General features: G+C 40.0%; 1 protein-coding gene across 5 annotated transcripts in view; it reads left to right on the forward strand.

The window, feature by feature from the left end:
• Positions 1-13,239, forward strand: part of JADE1 (jade family PHD finger 1) — a 61,199-nt gene that overhangs the window by 15,430 nt on the left and 32,530 nt on the right. The window lies entirely within an intron of this gene.

Here is a 13,239-nt window from a genome sequence, read left to right on the forward strand (position 1 = left end):
TAGACCTCTGACTAGCATGTATCAGACTCTTGTTCAAAAAATGAGTATGATTATTAGAAAAACACAACTTCATTTTTGAAGAGATGGATATTCCAATATATAAAGCAGTGATATAATGAAATAACAACAGATGAGTGAACTTGTTCTACTGAATTTCAGACCCAGTCAACTGTCACAGTTTGTAACTTCAACTCAAAGATTATCTAGTTCAGATTCTACTTTAAACGGTCCATGATACAAAGAGCAGAAAGGGGTCAGAGTAAAAACCAGATGAAGATATAAGGTGAAAATGGCACAATGATCAAAGCGAAATACAAGGAGACTGTAAAAAAGGGAGTTTGGGGGTGGACGGAGGGAGATGAAAATACACTGTATGTAGAATTTTGAGGATTACTTTCTGTTCTCTATAGAAAGATATGTTTGCTTCTTTTTCATCTAATCTTCTTTGGAAGGATTTAAATTGTTTTACATAATGCCAAAACACTTGTTCCCGAATCCAAAAATAGCTTAGTAGATTTTTCAAAGTCTCCAACTCCATGAGGTTCTCCCAGCTTTATTAAGGGGCCAAATCCTAAAAGCCCTTACTGTTTATCTACTCCTTATTCAGGCAAACTCCCAGTAAAGTCTGGTTTTTCTTTTTTCACCTTCTCCACTCCTTTTTTCACACACTGATTTCCAGAGCAGTTTGCCTATGTAAGGGTTAAGTTGTAGGTCCTGATATTAGGTCTACATAGGCAGACCCCCACTATTGTCAATGGGATTCCACATGGGTGCAGGAGTCCACCTACATAGCTCCTGCTGCAGGATCAGGGCCTAAAAGCCTGATTCAAAGTCCACTGAAGTCAGTGGAAAGTCTCCCAATAACTTTCTGTTGGGTTTTGTTTAAGCTTTAATTAAAGACCTCAGGATCTGGCCTAATAATGCTTTGCACATATATAGTGTCTTTCGTCCCAGATGACATGTACCCATGTAGACCAGATTAGAACCAGGATAATGCCTTTGACAACTGCATAAATTACAAAGCTGGAGAATACAAATCTCTTGTTTGATTTGCCCGAAGAAGAATCTTAGCACAATTCCTTTCCCATTGGCTGATCGGTTTTCCATGACTCTCTTAATTAATATGGTAAGCATCACAAGCAGTAGTAAATGTTTGAAGAATCATAGTTCTAGGCCTTGTTCTCCAAGTCTCCAAGTTGCCAGTGAGTGGGATAAGAGATCTTACTCTCTCTGCTTCATCTTCTCATGCTTTCTTCTCTTTGGTCAGATTATTAATATCTATTGTTGTTATCTTAATTTCCAGATTCAGACACATAATTATTTTATCAGCAATCTCTTTGATCCACTTCACTAGCAGTACTTGCGACAAGCGTTTATTCTGCAGTTTAGCTAGAGCCTCCCTGTGTGATAAAGCACTAGATAGAGAATTCTCTGAACTTTTGCCTCCATGTTTTTGTTGAAAGATTTCAATCTTTTTACAAACCATTTTACTCCTCAAAGACTTCAGAAGCACAAGACAATTAAATCTATTATTCTAAGCACTTCAAACAGCTGTCTTCTAATTGAAAAATTAAAATTTTAATCAACACTTAGTTGGAATCCTCTTGCCTAACATCTGCTTCTCATCAGAGTCACTCGTGCCTCTTGACCTCCCGTGAGCTTAGTGCACTCATGTCATATTGAATAGTGCAGAACTACAGCTTTAGAGTTTGACATTGCTGTCACTGAACTAATTGGCAGAATTACCACTGGGATTAATGGGTAGGATTGGGCCCCCAACTGTTAGACTATTCATCCTTTGGTTGTGGGTTTTTCAAGAGACAACTCAATGGGAAAGTGTGGCCAGGCATTTTGGCTTCAGTATGAGCTTGACTGTGTATAATTTGGGGCAAACTTGTCCACTGATGATCCCTTAGTGGCTGACCCTAACTTGTCCACTAATGCCCGCCCTAATAGCTTTTACCTTAAAGGGAATAGGTGCTTTATTTTCCTGAGAGCAGAAGCCTACATATTCACAAGGCAATAATAATAATAATAAATAAAAAACAAGCATTTGTCTCTCATTAAGACTTAAATGTAAAGGTAGAGTTTGTGTTTTAATATTTTTCTTATTTTAAAAATCAACAGACTATGGTGTAATTATTTGCATTTAGCTTAATACATGGAAGCAAGGCTATGAGTTCAGATTTTGTATAAATGCATTCTCAGAGAATGGGAAACATAATACCGGGTACTGTTTGAGTGACAGGGAAACTATAACCCTATGACTAGGGCCCTGCCAAATTCACGGCCATTAAAAATGCATCATGGACTGTGAAATCTGGTCTTTTGTGTGCTTTTACACTATACTATACAGATTTCATGGGAGAGACCGCTGTTCCTTCTGCACTGCTGCTGGCAATGGCTCTGCCTTCAGAGCTGGGCTCCCAGCCGGCAGCCACCGCTCTCCAGCTGCCCAGCAACACTGCAAGCAGCAGCAGCGCAGAAATAAGGGTAGCAATACTGCAACCCTCCCCCTACAATAAGTTTGCAGCCCCCTCACAATTCCTTTTTGGGTCAGGACCCCTACAATTATAATATCGTGAAATTTCAGATTTAAATAGCTGAAATAATGAAATTTACAATTTTAAAAATCCTATGTCCATGAAATTGACCAAAATGGACCATGAATTTGGTAGAGCCCTACCTATTTATGAGGTCTGGATGCAAACACAACCCGAAACACATTTGCTTAAATCCAAGTTCCCTTTCTCATGCTTCTGCTGCTGGAGGATTTGCTAATCCGTCAACCTCACCTCAATTGGCACACCATTACAATCATAATAATAATTGTAGTGGCATGTTATGATGTGATGATCCTTGGCGATGAAAAAACACACTCATCGTCAAAACATAAAAAGCAACAGCCTCCCCTCTCTAATCAATGTCTGTGTTGCACAAAAATAAAATATTATCAGTAACTGTCCAATTACTCCTCTTGAACCGTATGATCCCTGTGGTGTGTTTACAGCAATTTCACACTATTACACTATGTGCGGCACTAAAATCGTGAACATACACTATCCACATTAAGTTAATGCAGGTTCCCTTCTGTTCTCCCCTCTCTCAGCAGTATACATCTGAATATTTTATTACCTTTGACAATGCACACTTGACCTTGCATATGCACATATCTCATTTTGTGCCACTCCTCTAAAAGTGTGGCGAACTCATGAATCCCATGGGATATTTCATACTCACAAGGCCCACTTTAGTTCTTTCCTGTTGTGAAGTCATTCCACTGCAGTCATTTCTGACATTTTATTTGCAAATGTTGTTGTAGACAGAGCTCTCTGTCAACTCTGAAGCTCAAAAGCTTGTCCCTTCCATCAAAAGAAGTTGGTCCAATGAAAGATATTACCTCACCTACCTTGTGTCTCTGAAGTTTTATTGTTAGATTAATTGCAGATTTTCAATGTCTGTCTGAGTACCATCTATATTTGCGTCCATATCACTGTGCGATCTTGTCAGATCTTACAGCCTAAACAAAATTGGGTATGCTCAGTATTTGAATAGGAGCCTTATAAGGAAAACTCACAAGAGGCAGCAATGATGAATAAGGATATGATTATGTCACGGCAGTTACTGTTGCCATGAAACCATGAATTTTGCCATTTATATGGACCCTGCTGCCAAACATTAACAGTCTGTTTGCTTTGATCAGTTGTGGTGCATTAACAATTCATTAATTTGCTGAGATCTAGTCCTCTTTGAAACAGGGCTAGATTAAAGTGAACTAACAAACTGTTAATGTGCGGCAGCAGGGTCTACAGTAAGAGTAAGCTTTGATTAGTTACTGTGCATTAAAAGTGCCTTCATTTTGATCAGCTGCTGCACATTAACAGTTTGTTCATTTAATTTGATCTAGTCCCGTTTCAAAGAGGAATATTAGACCAAAGTGAATTAACCAGCAGTGTCCACAGGGTTGCTGTGACTGCCATGTGAAATATCTATTTTTTGCCATGATTGTGCCACGAATTTTGTTTATTTTTACCATTACAAAGTTGTATCCATAGTGATGGCTGATTCAGTATATGTTTCTTGTCCTTCTCAAGTGTACTGAGCTGATGCCCAAGCACGCTGCATAAAGGCAGTATGCTCCTAAAGGTGCTGTCTTTCAGATTACTGTTTATTATGTTATCGTGCCCAAAAGCATATTTGGCACTTCTAAGAAGGCATATTCCTTGTCCTGTACATCTTCAGATAAGATGTGAAACTCTGTGGACGATGAACACATTGAAGCTGTTAACGGCGAGCACTCTACAGTATACACTATCTAATCTGGAAGCAAAATTGGAGGCACGTTCAGCACAGGTTGTCACTGCAGAAAGACAGGCCATTAAAGCTGAAAGTCAGGTAGAAACACAAAAGATTCAAAGGATTTAGAGCTAATACCTAATTAACACCAGACCTGGGATCTCAATGAGGAGTTTTTTTGCTTTGCAGAAGCAAGCTGAAATGCAGTGTAACCAGAATTGCACTCTAATATCATTGTCCTGGTCATCCTATAGGTAACCTGACATAGTAGAATCTGAGGTAGACAATACTGATTTACTTAATATAGGTTTTGATCAAGAGTCGATGCCTAACTTCCCTGTGAAGAATCCATCTGAAGAACGTGGCTACTACTAATGGATATTTGGTCATTCTAATGAATTATCTGGAAAGGAACAGAAACAAATATGTTGTCAGATGACAAAAGGGGATTTTGTTTGAGATGCAGAGAGTCCCTTTCCCCCATATGGAGGGCCTATAACTCAGGCAAAGTGAAGAGATTTCCAACTCTGAAGATGTGCTTGCGGCCATTTTGTACCCAACCAAACTGTATGGATAAAATGTCCAAAACTGAACTGTAATTACAGGTATCTTAATTTCTGAGGGCACAATCTGAGATCTCCAAGGCCTGATTTTCAGAACTGTGCACAACTTCCATTGACATCCCATGATCATCACCTCAAAAATGAGGTCTTTTTAGTTTAGTGTTTAAATATGGATTTAGATGCTTGATTTTAGGCTCTCTCAGTTGAAAGTTTTGGCTTAGGTGACTTACGCTACAGAAGATGATGTATGCTTTCTGGGACAAAAAGTCTGCAAAGTAGCGTCTGGAGAGAACCAAGTCAAATGGCGATGAAAGATGAGAAAAATGAGGCACCTGTCTTAGAACTGCATGTAAAATACCTTTTATATTATTCATTTTCAGTCTTTTTTTAATTAGACCACTGGACTGAATATTAACTTATTTAGTAGTCATAGGTAGGGCCCTATCAAATTCGTGGTCCATTTTGGTCAATTTCGTGGTCATAGGATTTTAAAAATCGTAAATTTCATGACTCAAAAAGGAGTTGGGGGGGAGGGTTTGCGGTATTGCAACCCTTACTTCTGCTCTGCTGCTGCTGGTGGCTGTGCTGGGCAGCTGAAGAACGGTGGCTGCTGCCTGGGAGCCCAGCTCTGAAGGCAGAGCTGCTGCCAGCAGCAGCACAGAAGTAAAGAGTGGGGGCATGGTATGGTATTGACACCCTTACTTCTGCACTGCTGACTGCAAAGCTGGGCCCTCAGTCAGAAGCTTCCCCCCTCTGGCTGCCCAGCTCTGAAGGTGACAGCACAGAAGTTTAGGTGGCATGGTATGGTATTGCCACTCTTATTTCTGGGCTGCTGCTGGCGGCGGGGCACTGCCTTCAGAGTTGGGCGCCCAGCCAACAGCCACTGCTCTCCAGCCACCCAGCTCTGAAGGCAGTGCAGAAGAAAGGGTGGCAATACCGTCACCCCCTAAAATAACCTTGTGACTCCCCTGCAACTCCCTTTTTGGTCAGGACACCCAATTTGAGAAACACTGGTCTCCTCTTCTGAACCCTCTATAGTATAAGGTAAAAGCACACAAAAGACAACATTTCACGGGGGGAGACCAGATTTCACAGTCCGTGACGTGTTTTTCATGGCCGTGAATTTGGTAGGGCCCTGTTTATAAGAAATGGTATGTGGACTTATACGTGTGCAGCTGTTTTTACTAAGTACAATGGGGAAATTAGCCTCAGATACTCTACTGCTGTTTACTTTATGCCCTTCATGTTGGATTTTCATCCTGTAGTTTGACCATTGGCCAGTTGAGATATGCCTGAAATAGGGCTTTACTGTGAAGAGTGGCAGCTCAGGCAGCAGACAGGGAGACTAAGCATTTCCTTTTACTTCTCAGGCTGCAGATCTTTCTGACAGAGTGTAGTGTTGGCAGCAGTGTCTACCTCAAAGCGAGTCTGGAAAGAGTATAAGCAGCTGGAAATGCCAGCACTTAGCAAAAACAGCAGCCAGGCAGGCATCCATGTCAGAAATGTTTTGCACTGTTATCCTGCTTGGTTTAGTGATTAGCAGAGTTGTATTTACAGTAGAAAAAGTGTGTTTAGACTCCCAGTGTTCTCAAGCTTTGAAGTGTTCAGAGGCTGTAGCAGCCTCTAGCTCTCTTGGGACACTGCTGGATGCCTTACAGGTGGTTTTACAACAGTGTTATGCATGATATACAGTATAACTGAATATCTTCATGCTGAGTGGAATATTGGTGGATGGGGAGAATTTGCTAAGGTTTTGGATGCGCTTTGGTAGCGCTAAGGACTTGTCTGTTTTAATGGGCTTTCTAAAATCAAAACATATTTTTGATTGGTAATTTCACAAATTGATATAGTTAGAGACAATTATTTTTTCTTTTCCTTTTACAAATTCTAGTTTTTTCACAAGTGTGAAACATAGGTCTCTTCTCTAATTTCTTGATCACAGTTTTCTTCTAATACTGAAGGAGCTGTATTTTTGTGATTTCATTAATAGTGTACAAGCAGCAAAAAAAAAAAAAAAAAAAGATATGGCTTTGGCTAATGTCAGGCACGTAGTCTCCGCAGATAATATAGGAAAGTTGCTCTACTTACATCTTCCTATAAGTTTCATTCCTTGTCTCTCCAGTGCTGCGGTCTGCCAAAGCCTTGCTTCTCTTAACCAGAGACTGTCCATTTATTTTTAATTATGCCTAGTTAAATAAGTTTTCTGATGAGGGAAAACAAAATGCAGACTTGAAGTAAGGGGCTGATTTGCCTCTCATTGAAATAGTGGGATTTTACATTGACATCAGTGGGAGTTGTTGGATCAGGCCCAAACAGACCGATATAACCCACTGTAACACCCACGAGGCATTTTTTTTGGTTTAAAAAAGGAGTTTTCTAGGGGTCTCTGTTCGCAGTAATGCCTGGATGATTTGTATGCTTAACTCTCAGTAGGTGTTAATGTTAGCTGAATACATACATCACCTGTTGATAGGAAGTATATAGGTCCCTTAAGAGTATATATTTATATCTGATTTTTCATTTTTCATTTCATTTTTATTTATATCTGATTTTCTAATGCTGATTGGATTGTGTATTTTGGGTAATGTTTTGTACTTTGATCAAACCATCCTCTCACTGCTCATAATAAAGTGTCATGGTCATACATTAGTTATAAAGATTTCCTATTAACTTGTAAACCAGGCTTATGAAGGTGTATTTTAGGGTCAAGCTGCCCACGGAACAATTTGGCCCACTTGAAGAAGGAAAGAGATGTTAGGATGAAGGATTCCAATTTTCATTACTTCTCCATTGTTTCTATACCCGGGTTGATGCGCTGCAATGCCTGGTACACTTTGTGCTTTGAAGTTGTGCATTTCATATTCACAATAAAATGCGGATTTTGGCATGTACAACAACTCTGATGGAGTTACCGTTTGTCATCAATCTTCCATCTGTTATAGAATTAATTCATGTAGTATACAAGAAAAATTTTCCCCAAGGTAAATTGTTTAGTTAGGAATGTTTTATTTGTAAAACCCCCAGTGATGCAGACTTTTGATATCTCCATTTGATTGATTGATTTTATTTATTTTTTTTTTACAAAGACTGGAGTTTAACTGTAAAACATTGTCTTGATCTTTGATAGCTTGCCAGTCTCAATTACTGTCTTGTGCTTTTTTCTCTGAAACTGGGGAAACATGTGAATTACTGTTGGGAGAAGATTATTTTTTAGAAATACATTGGTGACATAGAAGTTGTGCAGCTTTAATGCTGAGGATTTGTTTTGTGTGAAAAATACCAAGAATCTCTCTAAAATACAGATTCGTGTGTTCTTAAGTTTATCTACAGCACATATGATACAAAAGTACCACATTGTTTTTAGACCTGCTCCAGTACTTTTATTTTAGCAATGACAGGTAGTCGCTTTCCTGTAGTCCAGGAATGTTCTTCAGTACATGTAATTGGACATAAAAATCAGGTAATTTATCAGTGAAATATCTGTAATTGCCTGTGAACTTTTTCTTTCAGTGATTATTCAGAGATCTCTCTGCTACCAAATTTCTACTAAAGGGTGGAAATGAAAAGTGATTTGCCTTTCATACTTCCTTCTTTTCCTTGTTGTAGTTTTCTTGGTTATTTCAATAATATTGTTCCTGGGTTACCCAAAGAATGAACAAATTTAACTAGTCAAACCCCCTTTGTTGAAACGCTGTGGCTGATCCTTGTTCCATTGAATCCAGTGATATCTTGCCATTGATTTAATTGGAAGTAGAATCAGATCTTTCCTTTTACATATTATTAGGACTAGTTATATTTAGTCCTGTTGTGTCACTTCTTTTGCTCCTTTAATTTGTTGCATTTGTGTTTCTAAATGACGTTATCGAAATCTGTTGATGTTTGCATCTGTTATAGTGCATGCTTAATAATTATTTATATGTTTGTTTATTCATTAATTGGATGTTTTTCCCTGTTAAAATGAAACCTGTGCGAGTGGTCACTTGTTAACCACACTTGCCTGTCTTAATGGTCAGTAAAATCTTCATTCAGCCAGAAGTCCCCCCACGCTTATTGCATGGTTTTATAAACCGCCTGTTCTGTTGGCCAGAAAAAAAATCAGCAGACCCATTGGTACCTATTATTAAAAGGTTACACTATATATTCATCAGCTAAAATGTAGGGTGTGGGAGGAAACCGTCACTCTTGAATTATGTAAGAAACTTCGTGCTGTCCTTCATTTTAGGAAGTGATTAGATTTTTGGGAGAAAATATCAACCACAGATATACTCGGTAGAGGTCTGCTCTAATTTGAATTATTCCTCCCAGAATGGCCAATCTTGTGTAAAGATTCTCTATTAACAGAAGCATGTAAGAGCAATTTAGGAAGTAGTATTAAGATTTAGGAAATGGTGATAGGATTTGAGTCTCCATGCAGCACTAAGAGGTCAGGTCAGTGGCATAGCTGTAATGTTCTGCACTCTTGTGATTAACAGAATTACATTTAGGAGGATGTTTTGTTTTGTAGTGTCTGTTAGTAACAGAGCTGAGAAATACTTTGAATTAACCAAAAGGGTATTAATGAAACAAATGGAGACAGAAGATATGCCAACGATTATTTTTGTTCCCCACCTCCAGTAGCTTCCCAGGGACACACACATACAATCTGAAAAATCTCTCCGTTAGCAGCTTGTTCAGAAAAAGTCACATGCTTGCTTACTGTCAACCTCCAGTTGATATAAACTTATCACTAGAGCTGAATTAAAGCACATAGTTAAAAATCCATAAGTATATCACATTGCTACTGTTTTAGTTTTGCCAGATGCATGTATCAGTTGTGAACAACCACAGAGGGAGAGGAATTATTTAAGCTCAGTGCCAACTTGGACACAAGAACAAATGGATATAAACTGGTCATCAGGAAGTTTAGACTTGAAATGAGACGAAGGTTTCTAACCGTCAGAAGAGAGAAGTTCTGGAACAGCCTTCCAAGGGGAGCAATGGGGGCAAAAGACATATCTGGCTTCAAGACTAAGCTTGATAAGTTTATGGAGGGGATAATATGATGGGATAGCCTAATTTTGGCAATTAATTGATCTTCGACTATTAGTGGTAGATATGCCCAATGGCCTGTGATGGGATGTTAGATGGGGTGGGATCTGAGTTACTACAGAGAATTCTTTCCTGGTTGTCTGGCTAGTGAGTCTTGTCCACCTGCTTGGGGTTTAGCTGATCACCATATTTGGGGTTGGGAAGGAATTTTCCTCCAGGGCAGATTGGCAGAGGCCTTGGGATTTTTTTGCCTTCCTCTGCAGCGTGGGACATGGGTCACTTGCTGGAGGATTCTCTGTACCTTGAAGTCTTTAAACCACGATTTGAGGACTTCAGTAGCTCAGACATAGGTTAGGGGTTTGTTACATGAGTGGGTAGGTGAGATTCTGTGGCCTGCTTTGTGCAGGAGGTCAGACTAGACGATCATAATGGTCCCTTCTGACCTTGAAGTCTGTGATTCTGTGAACTGTAACAAACTTCCAGTTACTAGCTGTGTTACTGGCAGAAACTACAGAATAAAACAGCATCTTGTTAATGGAGTTTGTCATTCTGTACCTTGAATGCAAAAAACAAACAACCCCTCCCAATATGTAAGAAAAAACAGCCATCTTGTCCACCTATGAATTAGAAATCTCAGTTCTGCTAGATTGCTGCTGCAACAGCCTAATTAGCTAAATATTTCAATAGCTGTGGCTGTAGTTGATCAGACATGAATGTTTTTGAGATTGGAAAAATGTTAAGATCTGGACAACTAGGTGCAAAAGTGTGTGTGGCTGTGTAAGTTAAGGGGCAAAGTCAATTGGAAAAGCATACTTCTCTGAATAATTTTTACTTACATGTTTAACAGTAACATCTAAATACTATAATTGAAAGGAACTAAAGAAAAAAACAGCTTAATGTGAGGTTTTTTTTCATTCATTTGCTTTGTGCATTTGTCAGTTCTTTGTGGTTGGTTTCACTATTTATCTTGGATAGCCAGTCAGAGTGAAATTCTTCACTGTGGTAAGGTCCAGCAGAAGACCAGTGCACCACTTAAGTTTCACTTAAGGTCTCAAAATAGGTTTTAAGGGAGACTTAAGCGGTACATTAACCTTGTGTTGACTTTCTGCACATAAATGAATCAACCTTACTTAGTTTCTTCTGTTTTGTGTGGATCTTTCACGCAGCACAAGGAAGAGAAAAACATTTTTCAGTATCAAAATGTGATTATAAGACAAAACAAAACAACAATGGCAAGGAGGACTCAAGGTCAAATGAAGTACCTGCAACGACTTCAAGTATGTCTCTGTGGGTGCTTCACTGTATGCCCTTCACCTGTGCCCTCTTGACTGGAAATAATAAGTAGCAGCGTTTTCAGGTCCATGTCTGTGCAAAGCAGTGCCCGTGCTCCCAAGTGAGGGCATATAAAGAGACAGGGACCCCAAAATTATTAGCTTTTACATTGAATGTGTGCCTTTATATCTCTATTTTGTGATGGGATTATCCTAAAGGTTAGGATTTCTATCCAGTTGCTACACACACTGACTTAACTTGTGCCACTGTGAACATTCCCTGTACCATCCATTGTGTACCACTCTGTAACAGAGCATTTTTTTAACCAGACTCACAAATGTGTTACTACCTGAAGATAGTGGGATGCCAAATGTTGTAAAATTATAGCTTAGAGGATGCTTCTGTCCAGCAACTATGTATTACCTCTTTTGAGTGACAGTCTTGTGAAGTCAGTTTACATTGAAAATAATTTTTTGTGCTCCGAGTAGAGGGAGGATTGAAGACCTGTTCTTATTCAGTGTTCATTGCCATATTACTTGCATACTACTGCAGGTTTCTGTTGAGTGATGTGAGGCAATACTGCTCTCATGGTCTGCAGCTGAAGCCTACAAATTGCTACCAGCACTTACTAGCCGAGACAGCAAAGAACTGAGTATTAACCTTAAGGCTATTGTGCCAACCCTGCTTTGTTTGTTAATGTTTAAGGCTCAGAGCTGTGTAATCTTTGCAGTGTTATCTCTGATTATGTGGACACCCTGATCTCCCCATTACATCCTCTGTGTCAACTTCTGTGCTTCATTTTCCAGTCTTCCCTCCTCCTTTGTTAACCACCATCATGCTAATGTGTTGTCTCTTCCTTTCACCATTGTCATATAGTTTGACGTGAGTAACATTTGTCTACCTTGTCATGCCAATAAATGTTGTTTGATTAAATTAAATTGATCAGCACAGGCTCATCATAAGCAGGTTTTGGTCACAGTTTTGTGACAGCATTTCTAGTGAGATACATTCCCCCCTCTCCCCCAACTTCAGATAGAATAATCTTCCTAAAGGCATCCAGTCTTAAGAATGCTGGGACCAGGGGAAATAGTTGGTCCTGAGTATAGTGACTGAAGAATTCTACATACAGTAACTCCTTGCTTAACGTTGTAGTTATGTTCCTGAAAAATGTGACTTTAAGCGAAACGATGTTGAGCGAATCCAATTTCCCCATAAGAATTAATATAAATAGGAGGGGTTAGGTTCCAGGGAAATTTTTTTCACCAGACAAAAAACTATATATACACACAGTATAAGTTTTTTAAACAAACGATTTAATACTGTACACAGCAATGATGATTGTGAAGCTTGGTTGAGGTGAAGTTAGAGAGTGGAATATTTCCCAGGGAATGCCTTACTACTAAATTATGAACTAGCAATCAGCTGAGCCCTCAAGGGTTAGCACATTGTTGTTAATGTAGCCTCACACTCTACAAGGCCGCATGAATGGAGGGAGGGGAGACAGCATGGCAGACAGACACACACACCCTGTGTGTGGGGGAGAGAGATGCGCATTGTCCCTTTAAGTACACTGACCCAACTCTAAGTACATTGCCTTTAAAATGTTGAGACAGCAGCTGTGGTCTCTCTCTCAGTCCTGAGCCCTGACCTGTCCCCACCCTGCTCTATATGGAAAAGGGGTAAGCGGGGGAAGGGGGACACCCTGGTATTAGGCCCCTCCTCCCCCCACCCCCGCACAGCAAGCAGGAGGCTCCCAGGAGCAGCTCCAAGGCAGAGGGCAGGAGCAGCACACGGCAGTGGGGGGAGGCACAGCTGAACTGCCGGCATTTGATAGTCTGATGGGCAGCTGCTCCACGGGGGAACTTAGGGGAGCGGGGAGCTGACGGGGGCTGCCGATCCACCCTGGTTCCAAGCCCCACACCAGCTAGCTGCAACGGGCTGCTCTTCCTGCAAGCAGTGGACAAAGCAGGCAGCTGCCAAACAGCGTTATAAGGGAGCATTGCACAACTTTAAACGAGCATGTTCCCTAATTGATCAGCAACGTAGCAATGAAACAACATTAACTTAACAGGAACGACTT

The sequence above is a fragment of the Eretmochelys imbricata genome, chromosome 4 (assembly GCF_965152235.1).
Source record: "Eretmochelys imbricata isolate rEreImb1 chromosome 4, rEreImb1.hap1, whole genome shotgun sequence".
Lineage (NCBI taxonomy): Eukaryota > Metazoa > Chordata > Testudines > Cheloniidae > Eretmochelys > Eretmochelys imbricata.